This window comes from Amphiprion ocellaris, chromosome 11 (genome assembly GCF_022539595.1).
Source record: "Amphiprion ocellaris isolate individual 3 ecotype Okinawa chromosome 11, ASM2253959v1, whole genome shotgun sequence".
Classification (NCBI taxonomy): Eukaryota; Metazoa; Chordata; class Actinopteri; family Pomacentridae; genus Amphiprion; species Amphiprion ocellaris.
Window position 1 is genome coordinate 6,117,343 of NC_072776.1, and position 19,107 is coordinate 6,136,449.

Consider the following 19,107-nt stretch of genomic DNA (forward strand, 5'->3'; position numbering starts at 1 on the left):
GTCTGACAAGTCAAACATTCGCAAGGTTGATGTTCTCGCCTCAGGTGTCTTCTAGACATGGTAAGTGCAACAAAGCAGCGTGCTGTAGCAGACACTAAAGGTAGTTTTATGTATTTATGTGACTATTTTATGTTCACTTATAAGTTTAATATTTACAGAGATGAAAGTTTTCCGGGTTTTCCCGGAAATCCGGGATTTCAAATTTTGTGAGTTCATTTCCGGGAATCTGGGAAATTGATTGAAGTTTTCAGTGAAAATCAGAATTTGATTGATAGTATTCTTTTTGAAAATCTTATTCTTATCGCTAATGCGTTGTTTGTTGTTTACATTCCTGTACGGAGGCAGCCATTTTGAATCTCGTTCATTGACGCGATTCCAATCTAATGCTGAATACATTGCTGCGAGAATTTGCGAGAGCGGATGCACTGAATAGCGCCAGTTTTGAGTACAAAGGAGAGATTAATCATTGAATAGCGCTCATTGAATAGACGACCTTTGCTTTTGTGTAAATGTAATGACCCGTACCTGTCAGGACAATGTTTAAACAGCTAGACAGGCACGCTGACGTGCGTGCTATAGACGCGACAGTCAAGAACGCGTTCCGGTGGTCGTGGTTAGAAGAGAAAGATACGAACGGCGATTTCTTGTCTGAATATATCAGGAAATTAGACAAACTAGGAACTTTTTTTTTTTATTTTACAAAAATAGATAGACCTCAATTTTTTCTTTTTTTTTTTTGAGTGAATAGATATCATTTGTGCATGCTTTTGATAAGATAGACTCCATTGAAGATCTATATTGTTTGGTCATTTTTAAATTTTTATCTTCATTGAATATTGCGTGGTCATTTTAATTTTTTATATATATTCTTATTGTTAATAAAGACTATAATGCTATGTTAATTTAATTGTAACAATGACACTATTATAATTTATTATTCGGCACTCGCATAAGGCTGCCTTCGGCAGCCTCTTGGAGCACCTTCGGCGCTCACTTGGCAAAGTTGCTTAGAAAAAAAATTTTCAGGGTTTTTTGCCAACAGCCACTTTCATCTCTATATTTAAGAAATACATTTTGTTTTGACAGTTATTTCACTTGGTTGCACTTTATTATGCACTTTGATGTCAGCTTTATTTCATTTCAAAGGGATAGTAACTATCACTGTGCCCACTGTTTATTTTTTTTGATTATATGCACTGAAGCTGTGACTGTCTCAGATGAGACCAAATATGGACAGGGACAAACTCTGTTTTTTGTTATTTCCAAAGAAGAAAAATGTCTCAAGTTCTGAAAAGTTACTGTTAACCAAGTTACTTTTTAATGCACTTTGAGATGTGACCAAAACAAAAGATGGTGTTTCTAATCTACACTTAGTTTTTATGTTCATATGCACCTTAACATGTGCTTATATTTACCTATCAAAATGTGTTGAAGTTGTGTGTTTGAAATGTAAAATTTAAAGAAGCAGTATTTCAGCACTGTACAGGTTTAGTTTAAGTACTGCTCTTCTATTGTGTTTATGTCCTTTTGGATGTGCCAATACGTTAATAAACATCCAGTGTCTTTGTTATCTGTTTGTGTTTATTTTAAATGGTTAACTTTGCTCACTGTCTGCTAAAAACATCCGGCCCAGCTCATGTTCTTAGTCTGAAAATCCGGCCCCAGTGAATTTTTAATTGAATAACCCTGGTCTACACGTTTGGATGTAGAAGAATTATGACATCAGTAAGATCCTCTACAACCTTGACCAAGCTACAGCTGATCAGCCCTAGGGTGGTTTGCACCTTGTATGACTACAAGAAGCAGCACAAAAGACTGTACTGCATATATATAGATGTTCAGTGGTTCATTTTTTTTGGTAAAATGCTCCACTGTGCCTCATTTTAAGCAAGAATTCACTTGGAAAACAGCCTCCAAAGGGAAAATGGTTTCTTTGAACTTAATCATCCTGTCTGAGGAACGAGGGTGAGGAACTGTATTTTTCAGCTTGAACAGACTGACTTTAAGATTATGTCTGTGTTCAGACTCCATTCATTATTCAGCATGTGGAGAATCACAGTGCGGTGACCATTTCGTCTGCAGTGGCCCTGCCTGATTTGAGGTGCTGTATGGTATCTATGCAGCAGAATGTATGGTGGGTGAGCACAAAAGCACACACGCACACACATGCAGATACTCTCATACACTTGTCTCTTAAGGGTAAAGAGAGTGCTGCATTCTGACACACAGACTCAGCTTATAAGAGACTGACAGCTGGGAAGTTCACCCTCTCTTACCTATGACTCAATTACCTTTGACACGCCAGTCAAAACATCTATTACACACACTAACACACACAAACCCTCATGCACTCTTATGCACACGCACTCTGCAGTTCCACTCTCGTATTCTACGACTCAATTACTTGAAATATAGCACTCTAAACAGCTGGAGGGCCCCAGCTCAATAACACAAAGTCATAGCTGCTATAGGATGAGGAGTGACTGCGATGACCCTTCTGGGAATATCATACCATCAGGCCAAGGGTCATACTTATCATGCACCTCACGTCACGCACCGAATGGCCTCCTAGGGACACCAGAGCTGCAGAGTATAATTCTACAAGACACCCATACTTCCTGTTGATGAAATGTGAAATTGCGTTCGGCTTTAATGCAGATGCCAAAGCTATTGACATGCACTGATTTTGCTGTCAGTCAGTGCCTTTTATGGCTGATGCAGTGACTTCAACTCTTTACATGTATGAACTGCCATCACTGCGTTGTTGCTGGGTTTGTAAAAGACATAGTTGAGCTTGTCTGACATTATCGCGAGCGATGCCTCTTGATTTGCAAGTCACTGAATGCCATACATAAGGTGATAGATGGTGGTGTCCATGGCTACAATGTAAATGTGTTGTCACCTTGGAGACAGAGCATTGCTTTGAGTCAGAAAGGACAGCTACATAATGGCAACTCTTCATTTAAACACAACATAGAGGAGAGGGTAAATACAGGCAGAAGTTACCTGCCAATGCAGTACGACATCAGACTCAGGTTTTCTTTTCCTAATTCATAATTAACAAAGCAGGAGCTACCGCAGCCCAGATTGCTCTATTGTAGTGTCAGTCAGTGAGATTTAATGAAACTGTACATTGTACAGTGATTTACATTCATGTGAAATAGACAAGCCAACCTGGCATTGTGGGCATGCAGCACAGTGTGCCCTATACATGATGCCTGCCAGGAATAAATTAGGTGGAAATTGCTGTATGTCTCAGGCAGCAATTAGGAGGCCTCCTGTGGCATAGAGGTAGACATTTAATAAAGGCTACATTTCCCTCATTTCCCTTGCAAATAAACCTTCTGTCACACTTATGATGATATCTATCACTCTAATTAACCTGCTGATATAGGTTTGTGCGTGCTTGTGTTTATGTGTGCGAGCTCCTGTGTTAAACAAGGGACCCTCCTCGCTGAGGTTTAGGGAGTGGTGATGAGTTGGAGGCTACAGTTAAAAACAGAGTATTCAGTGCAGTAATAAAGCAGTAAGTAGCAATATGCAGGGTAACTACGTTATAACAGGACATGATTTTGTAGTTGTGTTATATTTGGGGCAATGTTCCCTCTAATTTTTCCTGAGTGTGAGCAAACACACAAACTCCCTGAGTGTCCCTTGGACCACTGTGAGCAACATCAGACGTGTGCACTGTGGTCACACCAGCATCACATCCATTCAAGTTACATGGTTCATTAAAAGAATCAAATTACAGCATTTACATTTCTGTTAAAACACTTTGACAACAGGAGCCAGTTGAAGGCTGCAGTGATTTTAGTGACACTACAATGTATAAGAGTGAAGTTATTGAATATTTGTCTCTCTTTACTGTTGCAGCGATTTTGCAAATTGCAGACGGACCCTGTTCACTCCATAGACACCAATGTTATTCCTGTAGCTTGAAAGACAGCTACTTTTGATAAAACTGGGCTTGTAGCACATTGTCTGCCTTGCAACAATGGGAAAGAGGCACCGTTTATGTTTTGACAACCTATATCTAATGAGTTATTGATGCTGGAAGTCCGAATCTGTGAATATCTTTCCAACTTTACCGAACTTGGCGCCACTACCACCTAAGGAGTGATATATTTAATTTTGAAAAAAGCATTTAGCCATACTTAAAGCTTTAAGTTCTTTATTAACACAGAACTAAAAATGTTGTATGTTTTATTATCACAGGTTCTGTCTGAAAAGAGGTGGCATCATTTTTAAACAGTGAAATCAAACTAATAAAATGTAATGATCAACCAGTGAGCAACACTGGATTCTGCAAAAACATAAACAACTTTTTTAAAAATCTAAATCTTATCTTAACACAGTTAATGTATTAACTTATTTTTGTGTGTATGCGTGTATTTATTGATTTATTTAGTACTGTTAACATATCAGAGTTCTGAGTGAATTTTTCTTAAGATAGACAAAGGCCATTTATTGATTACATATAGGCTGTTAAATGTTTATTAAAAACTAAAAAGCATTTTAAAAAAAAAACAACTTAGGCATTTATTGAGTCACTAAAATACTGTAGAGTACAGACCACATCAGCATGATTATAAGCATCCTCTGGTAAATTAACAACCAGATACTGATGTCTCTCACCATATGGACTTCAGGAGATGACTGGGGGATGATAAACTGTGACCTACTGGTTGGGTTCTCTCTGTTCTCATGTTTCTTACATGTTTGTCCCCTGACAGCCGGGTCATAATGTTTTTTGAGCAACACACCATACTATGACGTTTTTACAATGAGGGTTCTACTATGGAACCAGTTTGACATGTTCAGGTGTTCTTTGTGTGAAAACTCAGAGATTTCAGGTATCAGAAGGTGGTTTTCAACTTTCTTTGTTAACTTTCTGCTTCAACTTTAAATTAAATTTCCTTCACTAACCCAGCCCTCTGGACTTCCAGGAAGCTGTGTTCCTATTGGCTGTCCAGGTGGCTGATTGGTGTTATCAGGAACACCTGAGCAGCTCAGTGTCTTCCTGCTTTATTTAGCTGCAGACAAACATTTCCTCTGCTTCTCTTCACCACAGAACCGGGTTTGGCTCCATTGCTTTAGTTTGTTCTTTAGGCGTTGGCTTGCAGCTTCCAGCAGTAAAATAGACTTTAATGTGTTTCTTGGTGTGTTTTAGGGCTTTGTACTGGATAGTTGTCTTGGTAAATGAGGTTCTTTAGCCACAGTTAGCACATGGTGCTAATGTCTGCAGTGATTAGTGGGTTTGCTACAGCTGAGTTGTGTCCTTATCTTGGCTGTAGTGAGTTGTTGACTTGTTTGTGGACCAAGGCTGGTTGTCCAGAAGGTAAGAGTTCCTGTCCTGATTCTCTGTTCTCAGAGGTTCTCTGGTAGGCTGCAGGAGACTTTAGCATTTGGATTGTGCTAGTTTGGTTTTTGTATGGTTTCATTTGGACGACTATCTTGAGGCCCCTCCATGTGGTTTAGTGAGGTTTTCTGGAACAGTTCTACAAAGCAACCTGCAGCAGAAGAGACTTTGAGAGTTTTTAGGAAGTTCTGGAGACCAGACTTTAGAGCAGCAGAAACATTTGTCAGCAGTTTGAGCAGGAGAAGGTGAGCTTCAGAGTAGAAATGAGACAGAAACCTTCTTGACCCCTGTGGTGAGGTCCTGTACCAAGAGTTTGAGCAGGTTGTGAAGAGTCTGTAGTTCTTTGGTCTGAAAGCACAAGAAGAGTCGACTCATTAAAGGAGAAAACAAGAGATATTGTTGGTTCTTCTGTCACTCTGCAGTTTCCAGTTTCCTTAGACTGAATATCAAGTTTATATTTTAAATATATTATTATATTATATTATATTTTAAATGATTTCCCATGTGAGCCCAAGAAGACTTCAATAAACTCCCTCCATCCCCTGGACACAACATATTTTATTACAATGTTGATTTTTTTTTTTTTTTGAGTTTTAATCATAGTTTTAGCATAGTTTTTTCTCTTTGTTTAGTTTTGTAATCTGTGTGAAAAGTGCTAAACAAATAAAGTTGAATTGATAAACTGAATAATTGACTAACTCATGATTGTGACAACAGAAGTATTTTCATTGTGATGTAAGGGTTTATTTCCTTTTTAAGGTTGGGGTTAAAATCTTGACAGAAAAAAAAGATTAAAGAAATAAACTACAGTAAAAAAGTAATTAAATCAAAGAAAAAAAAACATTTAATATAATAAAACTTTTAAAAAGAAAATTAAACATTAAATACAATTAAATTATATTAGACAAAATATTTAATTAAATAAACAGAAGATACAAAGCATATAATTATGAAATTAAACAAAAAATTTTAAACAAAAAATTTTAAACAAACATTAAACATTGAAGATGAAATATTTTAGAAAATTAAACATTTAAAAAATACAATGAAACAAGAATATTACACATTTAGAAAAATATAAAACATTTAATTAGGTTATTAAACCTTTAAAAGTCAAAACATTTAAATAAAAAATTAAATGTTTAGAAAATTAACTCAAAGACAATAAAACTTTAAATAGGAATTAAACAGAAAATACAATGAAGCATTAAAAAAGAAAATTAAACAATAAAAGTTGGTAAAACATTTAAAAAGAAAAACCTTAAAGATTTTATCAAAAAATTAAACATTGGGAAAGAAAAGGAAATTTTTCAAACAAGCCGATAAAACATTTGAAAAAACAACAATTAAACATTAAAAAAACAAAACATTTCAAAATCAGATCAAAAAATTAGAACAGAATAAAAGGTGAGAAAAGAGCAAAACTAAACATTTAAGAAGAATCAAACTAAAGATAAAACCTTTGAAAGGGCACCAGTTAGACTTTAGAAGATCAAATTAAACAGAAGAAATAAAATGATCAAAAGAGCAAAAACAGATAAAGGTCTAAAAGCATTTTCTAGTCTGAAATGAAAACATCAAGTTGTTTCTTCAAACATTTCTTCTTTCTATGTTCTTGGTTTGATTGTGGACAGATTTACTAAGAACTCATTTCAGAAAACTGCTTTCCAGATAAAGTCTACTGGAGGTTGAAGGCATTGATCAAACTAATGTTACCTTCTGATCTCCACAAACTTTACTGTTCAGTGAAGAGAATCAAAGTTTGTTCAGGATTTCTAACAAAAAACCACAGGTGAAGGTCTGAGAAGAACTCAGATGGATGGTCTAAATGTGAAATCAAGACTCATGGTCACAAGTTTTAAGGCTTCTGTTAACCAAAAAGTTCAAACTAACAGAGAAGTACTGAGAAACTTTTAAAATTTCAGTCCTCAGACTGTCTAAAGGTTCAAACTAACAGAGAAGTACTGAGAAACTTTTAAGATTTCAGCCCCCAGACTGTCTGAAGGTTCAAACTAACAGAGAACTACTCAGGAACTTAGAAGATATCAGCCCTCAGACTGTCTGAAAGTAGAATCTAACAGAGATCTACTGTGGGACTTGGAAAATTTCAGCCCTCAGACTGTCTGAAGGTTCAAACTCACAGAGAACAACTCAAGAACTTAGAAGATATCAGCCCTCAGACTGTCTGAAAGTTCAATCTAACAGAGAACTACTGTGGGACTTAGAAAATTTCAGCCCTCAGACTGTCTGAAAGCTCAGGTCCTGAGGACTCGGGAGGTGGGGAGGCTTTGGAAAGTCTTGGAACTGAGGGTTCCACCCTCCAGCACAAAGGCTGAAGTCCAACCTCCTGAGAAAAACGGTCGAGTCGAGACTCAAGTTAAAAAAAACTCGAAAATGGCAAAAAAATAGATGATAAATGCGCAAAAACCAGAAGAATTAGTATCTGAGCGAGTAGCTCAGGGGGATAAGAAGAGGACTACCAACTGGAAGGTAGCTGGTTCAAGACCCGCCACCGGCATGTTTATTTCTTTGTCTTTGTCAGGACTTTGATAAAATTTAAGAAGGGACTGGTCTTGAACCAGCGACCTGCAGCTCCATAGGCAAATCCTTAACTCACTGAGCTACAGATCAGATAAAAAGAAATAAATTCGTCGTCCCTTTGACATCGTAGTTCATGAAGTGACCACATGGGTGGAGCCAAGGCGGAGTCTGGGTGGAGTCAGGGCGGAGAGTAGGCGGGGAGGTGGGTGGCGGCCTCCCCCCTCTACTCCCCCACCTCCCCCCACCGCCCACCACACCTTCCCCCGCCCGACGAGTTCCTCGAGTCGCCACGAGTTCTTCGAGTCTCGATGGGTTTTCCCGAGTTTCTGGAGTTTCCACCAGGTCGGAGGCAGAACAAGTTGTCATGAAGAGGTGTTGAAGTCGGCCAGGATGGAGTGACTTTTTACAGCGACTAGAAGGAAGATGACTAGAAGAGCAGGTCTTTAACCACCATCCATAAAATCCATGGAGTCGCTCCAGAGAAATGAAGGGAGGTCAACTTTTATCAACCTCCATCCAGATGTTCAACTTGATATCTTTACTTTGACATTTTTAGCACCACAAACCTTTAGTATCACACTTTTTTTATCATTTATTCGGATTTTAATGGAATCCACCAGCAGATTTTGTTTTTGTTGACAAACTTTATTCTTGTCGTCGTGGGACTGCAGTATTTAAAACTGTTCCTTCTATTTGACCTCATGTTTATTAGTTTTAGTGGAGAAAGTTTTGTCAATTAGTCTCTTAAAAACTAAATAATAAATTGGATTAGTCAAGAGGTTTAAATTTCTTACTTTGCCATATTTTAAATATGACAAAAAAATATAAAAATAAAGTCTTGAGACAATTTGACCTGTAATTGGCATTATATAAATAAAATTGAATTAAAATTGTATGTATCTTGTAATGTTGGAGTAATTCAGCCATATATGTTAGAAAACACATTTTCTTTGTCCATTAATCTGTTGATCGTTTTCTCCAGTAATTCATTTCTTGTTTTGGTTTATAAAATGTCAAACCCAAATATATTCAGTTTGCTGTCATAAAAACCAAAAAGATTTACATTCATGATGCAGGAATCAGACAGTTTTTCACTTTTTATCTTAGTTTAGTCAGAAAGATAGTTGATAATGTGTGAATTGTTGCAGCTTGTGAGCCGTAGAAGGTTTTAATCTTTGGGGCCGAGTGTCAAAAAACATTTAGAAACCAACATCAACAAAACACTCAACAAAGATTTGAACATCATTAAAGGGAAATCCAACTTTTGCATGACAATGTCTAATTAAAGGACATTTATTTCCAACGTAAATGTGTGATATTCATCCTCTGGAGCTTTCTCTTCACATCGTCTTCCATCTGGACTGGTTTGGTCGGGAGCATGTGCACCAAACATCTGAAAACCTGCACTTTAAAATCAATGAATGACACTGAAGTTTAATCTCTACATAAATGAGACTGAGTCTGGATGTGCTGCTCTGTCATTAACTCCTAAGTTTAGGGAAAGTTCAAACAAAAGAGGACAGTTCAGATAAGACTTGAGAATGAGCTTATTTTGAACAAACACCTCAGACTTTCTGAGCTTCAGCACCTACAGCAAGATATTTTAACAACAAGCAACTCAAGAGATCCAGAAGTTAGAGAGAGTTAGCTTTAGCTGAGCCAAAGAACATGTGGGACGCTAACCTAGCAAACATTTCAGACTTTTCTCTGTGAATTCTGAGAAATAATTTCCTATTTAATGACAGAGCTACACATCTTAACTCAGTCTCATTAAAACAGACTCTAATTCAGTGTCATCCATCCATATTAAAGTGCAGTTACCCAAAATGTGTGTTGCATGAGCTCCAACAAAACCTGTCCAGGTAGAAGGCCACTTTGACAAACAGGAAGTGGAAGATTCCAAGCAGATTTATAGAAGGGGGAACCGGACTGTACTAAGTGTGGTCGAGTATAGAGGGGTGTTTTGTGGGTTTTTAAGGCTGATAATGATTATTAGTGAGACATTTGGAGTAGATATTCATTTGCAGTAAATGAAAGTATTTAAAATCTTGGGAGTTAAACTTACAAGAACACTAACAGAAAACTTTGTTGATACGTTTTTGTTTTGTTTACAGATGTTAAAGGAGTTTTATTCGTGACGTATAACCAATCAAATCACTCCAGAAGACAGAGCGACCACAGTTAGATAAAGGTTCAGAGCCAAAGTAGCACCATTTTTAAATGTATTTATTACCGTAAATCAGTAAAAAATTAAATACTGATAATCAGTAAATCAGTCAGCCCACAATTACTACAATTCTACAATGTATGTCTCTTTCCTTTGACTTGTTATTTGTACAATATACGATGTATATGATGGCGTTTTTTCATACCAAAGGCTATACTATGATGTTTTCTAAGAGACATAATGTGCTACTCTGGTTGTTCTGGCCCTGGGCTGCTGCACTCCTCTGTTGTTTTCTGGATTGTACTCAGCTGCATGCCTTCGTCCACCCGGCCTCCATTGACTCGTCCCGCCTGCTGTCTCTGGAGCTGAAGCTGGATTGGAACAGACCAAAGTACAGTCCAATCACGATGCCAGTTGCCTCTCAAAAGGCTCCTTCATCTGGCAGGTGGCAGCACTTCTTCTGAGGGGAAGCTGAGCTGGCCCGGCAGAACTTTGGAGATGTGTTCCAGTGGTTGGTGGATGTGTGGGGAGATAGAGAGGGACCTTTGAATTGTTCAGAAAGGAAAACAGGGAACTCACTGGTAGTTTTAGTTTAGGGTGCTACTGTGGTGTGTTTTTGGGTTTTAAGAGGTGAACAGGAAGAGTTTTTTTTCCGTATTGATTATCTTTTACTTTGTTCCTGGTTGGAATGCCCATCAATGTCAACGTGAAGTTCACTTTTAGTTCTGTTTATTTATTTTTATTTTACTAACACCCATTTGTTTTTAACCCCCTCACATGTTGTGTTGTTGTAAACTTACTCTTTCAAATAAATTCTCGTCTAACCCTCTGGAAACCAGTGTTTGGACTGTTTTTGTGTTGCTCCTCACCTACTGACAGCTGTGGACTAAAGGCTATACTGTGACGTTTTTAGAGCGACATGCTATACTATGATGTTTGTTGGGCGACACGCTATACTATAGGCTTTTTTTAATTGACATATTACTGACCTTTTTTTGTTTTAGTTTTTTTGTTGTTTTTTAGCAACATATAAGAATTTGAACAGTTGTAAAACTTACTATACTTTTACTTGTGCAATGAAATATTATTCTGTGGCATTTTTTAGACAACATATTATACTCTGATGTTTTCTTGAATAACATACTATTTTGACAATATATTGCACTATGACATTTTTTGAACCACATATCATACATGACAATTTTAGGCAACATCCTATCATTTTGCGCTTTTTGAACCACATAATAATCTATGGTTTTTTTTGTTTTTTCTTGCCAACATGCTATAATATGAACTACAGGCCATACTTTGTTATTCTTGAGTAAAGCATACTATACTTTGACATTTTCTGAACTGCATCCTATACTATGGCGTTATACACAGAATGCTTTGGTTACATGTTGATTTATAATCTAGATTTTTTTCTGTTTTGTTTTTTGACGGGATTACCACAGACCTGACTGTGAACACCGTTGACACCCACCTGAAGGAGACGCTGCCTAAGATCTCAAGGCTGCTTGGTTGTGGTCTTTCTGGCATGTACTCTTCAAAGATGAGCTGGGAAGTTTAACACTGATGGCATGACACCAGGTCTAAGCCGACAAACTTCCAATTCCTCCTCAACCCATAGTCTCTGGGAAACCTACATGGAGTAAGAAAAGTACACAGAGAAGTAATTAAGTCTGTACACAACATATTAAAAAGAAATCATGCTAATAATTTAAGTACAAAGAACAGAATTCGCCAATATACTGGAGACCAGAGCTATTTAATTTGATAAGTATAACCTTGTTTAGTAACATTTCAATTATTTGAGAGCAGTCCTAAAGAATTGCCTGTAATCCCAATCATAAAATGGGTTTGGAGGAAGAACATAGATGGTAATCTGGATATACATGAGTTAGGCTTTATAACTACTATTGGTAGTATTGGTGGTAGTAATAGCAATGTGACTACTACTAGTAGTAGTGCTAGTACACATTACTGCTGCTGATACTGGCACTGCTACTACAACTTGTAATACTATTACAAATGCTGATACTACTTCTACGACTCTAGCAGCTGTTTATACTATAACTACTGCTTGTACTTTTAGTATTACTACTACTGCTTGTACAACTATACTACAGCTACTATTAATCGTCTGGTATTTGGTTGTCAAGCTGCTAGCTCGCCTTAGTGTTTTGCTAGTGGCTAACTAGTTAGCTCTCATAGACTGGAAGGTCTCAACAAGATTTCATAATGAAAAAAGAGCCAAAAACTATTCTTACCTATGAAAAGTCATTCCAAGTTTCCTTGTCTCAATCGTACGACGTAGTGTGTAATTGTATGCAGCACAGTGAGACGGTATACTTGTTTCCATTTTCACGCCGTCTACATCAACTGAATGCACTGAAACTTTGCCCACTAGCTTAGCCTCGCTGTAGCACGCAGCTCAAAGGGGCGTGTCCTATCTACTCATTCATATCTATGAGAACAACGGTAGCTGCACATAAGGACGCCTGACGTTGATTAGCTGCGTAAATACCATTATATACAGTCTATGGTAAATACGTATGTGAATCGCATCATTGGCTGCAGCAGCCAATCACCGGTCACTCACTGACTCACATTGAAAAATAGCACAGAATGAATTGTTACGTGTTTATTTTATTTACAATTTAAGTTGGATTTTTTTGTTTGTGCGCAGCGCAGATTTTCTGTGCGCGGAGACCGTGTCAGCAGTGCGCAATTGCGCACGCGCGAAGCTTAGAGGGAACAGTGATTTGGGGGTGTGGGGGGGTTTTGTGTGGCCATGAGCAAGATGTGACAATCAAAACTTGACAGAACTTCTTCTGTTTTTATTCATCATTGTGCGTGTCATCTCAGTGTGATAAATTAAGCTTAAAGGAACAGTGGTCACCATTTTCCCTAAAAGGCTCCCATCATATCTTCAGTATCTGCGAGTGTGAATGACGTTATCTAAGTCATCATCACTCTTCTGATCTTTGCCCGACCTCCTCTGATGGTAGAAATAGATAATTAACACATTTGGCCATAGTGCCAAAAATCCAAATGAAAAGATAACTTTCACAGAAAGCGTTCTGTGGCTCTCCAGACCCTTGAAAAGCCTCCACAGGGGCAACATTACTTGCCAGTGCTGCTAAATAAAGCAGTCTTCAAGTAGAAAATCACTTTCAAGATGGTTTTCCTGCATTTATTTGAAATAAGTGAAAAAGCCAGCTTTTGTCTTTGACCATTTTTTAAAATGTTGCTATCGAGGAGTTAAAGTTAGACATCATGAAAGATATATATTCTATATTTGCTTTTTTGCTGAGAATTGAAACTGTCATGCATTAAGTATGAAGCTGAAGTCCAGAAGCGATTTGTCCAATCAGCATAAAGATCGGAAGCCCCACCTAGCTTGGCTCTGTCCGTACCTACCAGCATATCTAAAACTAGGAATTGTTGCATTGTATCTCTTAATCCACACCAAAAGGAATGTAAAAACTTAAATATGTGTTTTAACGCAGCATTCCGTGATTTGACTGTTTCTTGATGAAAAACTGTGGTCAGAGTATTAAATGGTGAGCTCTCGAAGGTAGACAGGTCTTTGCAACTGTGCTCTGCTTCAAGTCTCCAGCCTCCAATGACAAATGTGAGAGTGTTATCGATCTTTTTGTTTCAGCAAGAAAGTGAATAATCATATTTCACGCAATGTCAAACTATTCCCCTGAGGCTAAAACTACCTAAGCTACCACCACCACTGTGCACCACTCATCCTCATCATTACCATCATTATTAATCCCAGTTACAACACAATATTTGAACAGCTACATTGTGCCCAGACCTCAATAAATTTGGAAAAACCAAAGGATGTCTCTGTGTGAAGGGCATTCTCTTTCTGAAGGAGGTGCAACCATGAAATAATGTCAGCAGCAAGGCTGTTTTGAGAAAGAGCAATATCAAGGGCATGCTGTAATTACAATGTGTTTGATTTAGCCTGTGGAGACCGGAGCGTCTGCAGAGAAGTAGAACCCGCTGTCCTTGAAAAATGTAGCTACGTTGTCTGAGTGAAGTCAAGAGGTTTCTAAAGGTGGGCTAAACTGTAGGAATTTGAGTGCATATAGGGTCATGCTGGTAAACGCTATCCACTTAAAGAGCAAATTCACTCAATCTGGAGAAGCTCAGTCACTTTGTGAAGGTCAGTCAGATCAGTAATAAGTGATCGTTTGAGTTGTTTTGGGAGATCACTCCTGACTAAGCTGATAGCAGAGGACATGTAGAGTCTGGTCGCCAGTAGAAACAGACAGGGTCGGGGTCCCAGTTAAAGGTTACTGTTTTATCTTGTGTGGACGGAAAGGCCATCTTTCATTTCTCATTTAAGAAGTCTGTGTGCATGTTTGTGCACTGGAGTGTGGGTTTGCATGGGTAGGGGTGTGTTTGTGCACATGTTGCTGAATAAGAAGATAGCAGGTTAAAATGCAGTGAGTGAATAATCGTCTCCAAAATTTCTGTTTTTAACCTTCATAAACTGGTTTGCGTGCCTGATAAATAACACTTATGAGCAGCCAAATGCAAAACAGATGATGGTGTTTATGTAATACAGAAGCTGACTGAGTTCACAAATTTGGAACACTTACAAAATGGATCTTGGTGAAAGATTCTATTAGCTAATGAATTATTTAAACGTATTTACACTCGATAACAGCTTACAAGCTCCACAAGAATGTTTCTGTACATACATTGCAGCAGAAGGAGAGCTCTAGTAAATTCCCAGTACACACCACTTGCTTAAATGTGGTACTGCCTTGAAAGTAATGCTTAATGTGATGCAAGTGGATGAGGAAGGTACTTATTCATCAGTATGTGTCAGCAGGTCACGCTCTAAACACATCCTGTAGCACCATGCTGCAAATAAAGACTAATAGCCTTGTAGGGGGCAAATAGTGTAAGTGTTAACACCAAACATTCCTTCTTATTCACTGCAGGCTTAACAATAAGCTGTCCACTTAGAACCTTGCAGGAAGTAGAATTACTTACCAGCGCTACAGTTAAAGTCACGCAAGGTGGCTGCTATAAAATCAGCGATCTGAGAGTAATTTTAGGTCAGCGTGCACTTTCCAGACCATGTCATATTTATCATACGCAGTCAGTTCTCTGTGTCAGAGTGCTGTGCATGTAGAGCATTGTGTGAAAACGGTAGGCAAGAGCAAGAATGATTGAGAGGAAGGACGGAAAAACAAGTCCATGGAGTGATATACATATCCGCCTTCCTATATTGTTCCTTTTTTCTGTTACATGACCCTGTAGTAAGTCAGTGTAATGACCATTGCTCAGGCAGCCTTGTGATTTAAAGACAAGAGTTTCAACCTGCGAATCTGGGTGATCTATCACTGCCTCCCCTCCTCATCTTCCCCTCTTTATCTCCACACTTGGCTCTCAGTTGTTGTCTGTTTCAAGCTATTCTTCTCTCTCTCACACACACACTCATACACACACATACAGGTAAACACTCCCAGGCACCTCCCCTTCCCACCCCTGGGGCCCACACAATACGAGCTTAATGAAAAGGTACTTTACACTGGCAGCTTTGCACTGGGGAGATATCTTTAAATGTCACTGTTAATGGTAGGAATTAACAGAGAGCAGGCTGTTCTGTATCTCTGTGTGAACATGTGCATCCTGATGACAGCGCATGATACCTGGTTAAATGAGTCACAGCTTATTTTTTTCTTCTTGTGTGTGTGCACGTTTGTGCTACTTCCCCACCCAGCAGTATATAGCTGCAGTTCATCCGGCTGATTTATGGTCCCCAGGCCTCGGCTCCCCGGACCCCGGCTTGATTACAGTGCATCACAGCAGCTACAGCCATGACCCCCCTGTGACCCCATAAATTAGCCCCAGTGTATGATGGGAGCTCACGACATCAGATGATGCCGATCTACTTGAGCTGATTGATTTAACTACAGACATAATTCTGGCATATCATTTATGATGCCCCGGTCTTCTTCCGTCAAATCGAGCCATCTCAGTGGTGCAATGCATCACATCTCCAGTGAGCCTAGCGGAACACGGTGAAAAAGGATTGATGTTCTTCCATGCATCATTGCTGAGAGGATCGTTTAATGGTTACAGTAATGGTTTACATGCTTGATAGAAAGGTGTTAGAAAAATGTAGGCTGATAGTGTCACTGCCGTCTTGTAATCTTAGCTACTCAAACCATGATACAGTGAGGTAGAGCACTGGTCACATTCTTACACTCTGGTTTTACACTGAGACACAGTAGGCTGAGCCAGCACAGAATTTATCACTTTTGACCTTTTCCTGAACTTTACTCTGTCTGTGGCAGATATTTACAGAGTCTCGCAGAGAGCAGCATGACTGATGGATAGAGAAGAATAAGTGTCCGAGAGAGAAAAGAGGATGGCTGTATGGGAAGAAGGAAGTCTGAGTGTATGTGTCTTCGACTTGCTGCTGTGGAGAAGGAAAGTCTCCGTCACATCAAAGCTGCTTTTAGGGAGCAGTTTCCAGAGCTGAAAATGGATGGATAACACAATTTACAGTGACACAATCTTTACATTTAACATGATCCCAGCCTAACTGAATTTACAGTGGTGTATCTAAAGAAAAAACGACTTGAAAACTGTTACTAATGGAAGACACTCGTCTGATTGTCTCAATTCGGCTTAGATTTTAGATTGCCAGGAGAAGCACAGATGTGTGCTGTGATCAGAAGTAGAACAAGCCACCACAGGGGGAGAGGGAGAGATTTGCACGTGACTGGTAGACTGCAGAGTGTGTCTGCAAAGTCATCTGAGGTCGGTCAGTCTGTGTGATGAGATAGATGACGCAGAGTAAGGGCCCGGGCCGAGTACAGCACAGTGCCATGCAGGCCCAGGCTTTGCACTTTCCATAACAGATCAGATAAAAATTGAACCTTGGCTTTATCCACAAACAAGAAAGCCACGAGGACCATGTTTAGCAGATTATACTACAGCATTAAGGGTTGCATGATGCATATGGTGGCTGTCACTGGCGTGTACTTGAGGAATATAACTTTACATTATAACCACATAGAGACTGCTGGTGTTTTCTCCTGTATGTTTCTGATTTCTAATGTCGCTGAGTGGAAGTGTCTATAACCTGTCCATTCATCCATGCATTTTCTTCTGCTTATTCAAGGTCAGGTGGTGGCAGCAGGCTAAGCAGGTCGCTCCAGATGTCCCACTCCTCAGCAATGCATACCAGATCCCCCTGGGGGTTCCCAGGTCAGATAAGATATGTAATCTCCCCAGTGAGTTCTGGGTTTACACTGGGGTCTCCTCCCAGATGGAGTAAGGTGCTCGGGATGCATCCTAATCACATGCCTGAATGAACCAACTCAGCTGGCTCCTTTCAATGTGAAGGAGCAGTGAATCTACTCTGAGCTCCTCAATCTGTCTCTTAGGCTGAGCCAAGTTCATTTTGGCCACTTGCAACTCATTCTCTAAGTTACTACCCAGACCTCATAAGCGTAGGTGAGTGCTGGAATGCAGCCCAACTGGTAAATTGAGAGCTTTGCCTTCTGTCTTTGCTTCCTCTTCACTGGGACATTCTAGTACAACGCCTGCACTAATCCGTCTCTCCATTTCATGCTCCCTTTTCCCCATCACTTGTGAACAAGATCTTGAGATACCGAAACTAAATTGCTTGGATAATGAGACCTGAATGAATCTGGAATTAAGGAGCAGGACAACCTAATCTGGTAGAGCCCAAAGAAGCCACATGTCTCCACTGCCCAGTTGACCTACCACCTTGTGGCATTAGCAGTGAGGTAGAGTGCACTGCAAGGGCACCTAAGCATTCTGATCCCTGGTGGTGCAGACTGGACTGTAATCCATACTATGCTATAACAAGACTAACAGTTTATGGCCTAATAAAAGCTGTTTTAGTTAGCATGTTAGCATGAGGACATTTATGTACTTAGCCATAAGCAGATAAACAGTAAATCTGAGGCTGAGTTTTTAGGTCCATTCTATGTGATAAATGTGGAAATATTTCACTTAAAGAAAAAAAGGAGGGATACAGAATCTATATCAAATTTCATGGCAATCCACAAAATATTTTTTTTTGGGACTAAAGACTGATTGACAGACTGACATGCAGCGGGAGACACCACCAGCTGACTGAAGATGGTCAAGCACCAAATGAGAAGCAATAAGGCTTCCAAAAAGGCTGTTGTGGCATATTTGATTAAAAAAATAATCATTTTGCTGATGTATTGCAGCTGATTTAAGCAATTTTCACTGCAGATCATTTTTGCAATTACACAGTGAGACAGTGATGACATGAGTGAAACAAAGATTGAAGAGCAGAAATTGCTATGGACCTGTGTGATTAGCCCTCTGAGCTGTGATTTAACACAGTGGCACTGACTGCTTGGTGATATTCTGAGGCTCAGCATACTAAACACTCCAAACAGAGGCAAGAAGGAAAGGGAAAGAGAGATGAGGCTGGGGGATTGGAGCAGAGCTGAACTGGCCTTCCTCCAGCCCCATCCCAAGTGCATTCTGGGTAGCTGTGCGCTTATGCCTGTGAACATACAGTTCCTAGAGGATAAGAGGTGAATGGATGTCAGCACTAGATGCTACTCAGTTTCCATGTTAGCCATGATGTGACTTCACTCCTAGTTCTTCAAAGCTGAAATATGCATTTTCCCCTTCTTTCCTGTTGGATACAGGGGAAGACATATCCCTTTCATCAGAAGGTGCTTTTCTCTGACAGCACAGATTAGTGCGAGGCAAATGCATTTAGAAATGCCAGGCTCATTTTCCTTGCTCTCACACTGAGCCTTTACCATGCTTTGCATTAATAAATCCAAGGTCTTCTCCCTGTTGTCCTATTAAATTCGGCATATAAAACACGTATGTATGCTCGCAAAACACAAGCAATTTGGAATTCAAATGATCCCAATAGCTCTGTGCAGGTGCAGAAGAACAGCCACTTCAAATCAGTTTGATCTCTATTAAGGAAGTTGAACTTAATGCCAACGGAGAGGTCTACCAAATGAGAATTGAT

General features: G+C 39.2%; 1 long non-coding RNA gene across 1 annotated transcript; it reads right to left on the reverse strand.

Moving 5' to 3' along the window:
- Positions 1–10,109: 10,109 nt before the first annotated feature.
- LOC129350013 (uncharacterized) lies at positions 10,110–11,693 on the reverse strand. Its single transcript, XR_008603208.1, has 2 exons — positions 11,551–11,693; positions 10,110–10,610 (listed from the first exon to the last, which is right to left on the reverse strand). It is a non-coding gene; the product is annotated as an uncharacterized LOC129350013 (long non-coding RNA).
- Positions 11,694–19,107: the final 7,414 nt, after the last annotated feature.